Below are 1,902 nucleotides of genomic sequence, written 5' to 3'. Positions count from 1 at the left end.
TGAATGGATTAAGCAATCCATTGAGAAAGCAAGGATGATCAAACAAGATCCAACTTTATGTCTACTAGATATGTATTTTAGATTAAAAGATACAAACAGGTTGAAACTAAAAGAATGGAGAAACATACTATATAATACAAACGGCAACCACATGAAAGCTAGAGCACCTATACTTAGGTTAAACAACAACAACAAAAAGACTTAAACTCCCTAAATATTGTTAGAGATAAAGAGGAATATTTTGCAATGATAAAAAACTCACACCATTGGAAATATGTAACAATTTTAAGATTATATGTCTCTGACAAGAGATCACTAGAAATGGACAAGCTGACCCTAGACTCCATATGGAAATTAAAGGGACCAAAAATGGTCAAACTTGGAACAAAATTGGAGGACTCATGGTTCCCAATTTTAAAACTCAAGACTAAGCTACAGTAAGATTAGATATATAGATCAATGGGATAGAGTTGAGAATTCAAAAATAAGCCCATACATTTACAGTCAATTGTTTTTTACAATGGTGCCAAGACAATCCAGCGGAGAAAGTATAGTATTTTCAACAAATGGTGCTGGGACAAATGGAAACCCACACACAAAAGAATAAAGTTGGACTCTTTATTACACATACAAAAATGAGCCCAAAATGTATCAAAGAACTAGACATAAAAACTAAAACTACAAAACTCTTAGAAGAAAACATAGGAGTAAATCTTTGTGACCTGTGGTTAGACAAAGTCTTCTTAGATATGATAACAAAAGCACAAGTTGTGACAAAAAATAAAATACATAAATTGAACTTCATAAAAATTAAAACTTTTGTGCTACAGAGGATACATTCAAGAAAATGAAAAGAGGGTTTATGTCATGCACTCTCTGCTGTCCATGCTCTGCTCACCATCCCCACTATGCTGTCTCTAGACTGCTTGGACGACATGTGGCAGATGAACCAAGGGGACGCTCTTTTATCAAGCCGCAAATTTTGGAATCATTGTCTTCTCACAACAATGATTGGGTTAATGGTAATAACTAGGAATGAAAGTTCAATTGTAGTGGTGCTCAGTGGCAACATGAAATCTACATTTTATAGAGATGATCTCTTCCTAACAAATCAAGTTGAAGATCCCATAGGAGTGGAAGAAATTGTTTTTAGGACAGAAGGAAGAGAGGGTCCTATAGTTCACTAAGCCTTGAGGATTCATAAAAAGAAAGAATAGGTATATCAAGTTTTTGACAAAGGAAATAATAATGCAATTGGTGACTGAGGCCTCTACAAACAAGGATGAGATTGGTTAGATTTTAAAAAATGATGTCATGGGGAGAGCCAGGGAATTTGTCCTTATATTGAAATTGTGATGATCCTTATGAATGACTATCCTAAATTTAAGTATATAGCACACTTTTTAAGGGCTGAGTTTATTTGTGGTGGTTCATCCTGAGTAAAAAGTCTGCATTGCTGTTCCTGGGAAGATGCAATACTTTTTGTTACTGAATGTTTGGAGTAGATGTTTGTCTGTAATTGGAGGAATGTAAAATATATATGTTGACACCTCTTGGTAGCACTAGTTTGCCTTAATTAGTTTATGTTTCCATGCCAGATGTGTGGGTGGGTGCATATGCATCACAGAGTACACACAAAGGGACTTTCAATCACAGAATGTCATAGATTTCATTGTTAAATTTTTACATTTCTGTATGTAAGTGGATATTTTATATTAAAACATTTAGTCAAAGTCCCTAGTGTTTGCATTGCATTTTAAAGCCAAACTTCACTTTTTTTTTTAACTTTTAAAAAATTTTTATTGTAAAGATGTGGGGTACAATTCAGGGTTAGGTATACAAACATTGATCATGCAGGTACCCCTGTTAATGAAGTATGCCCCTCCCTCCCCTAGCAGTTTC

At 34.4% G+C, this 1,902-nt stretch overlaps 1 pseudogene; it reads left to right on the top strand.

The window, feature by feature from the left end:
* The first annotated feature begins 908 nt into the window (after positions 1-908).
* On the top strand, positions 909-1,443 carry LOC103266197 (annotated as a pseudogene).
* The last annotated feature ends 459 nt before the right edge of the window (positions 1,444-1,902 follow it).

This window comes from Carlito syrichta, unplaced genomic scaffold (genome assembly GCF_000164805.1).
Source record: "Carlito syrichta isolate Samal-C Ts95f unplaced genomic scaffold, Tarsius_syrichta-2.0.1 Scaffold307064, whole genome shotgun sequence".
NCBI classification, from domain to species: Eukaryota; Metazoa; Chordata; class Mammalia; order Primates; family Tarsiidae; genus Carlito; species Carlito syrichta.
The sequence above is the reverse complement of the archived record's forward strand: the minus strand, read 5'-3'. Positions and strand labels throughout refer to the sequence as shown.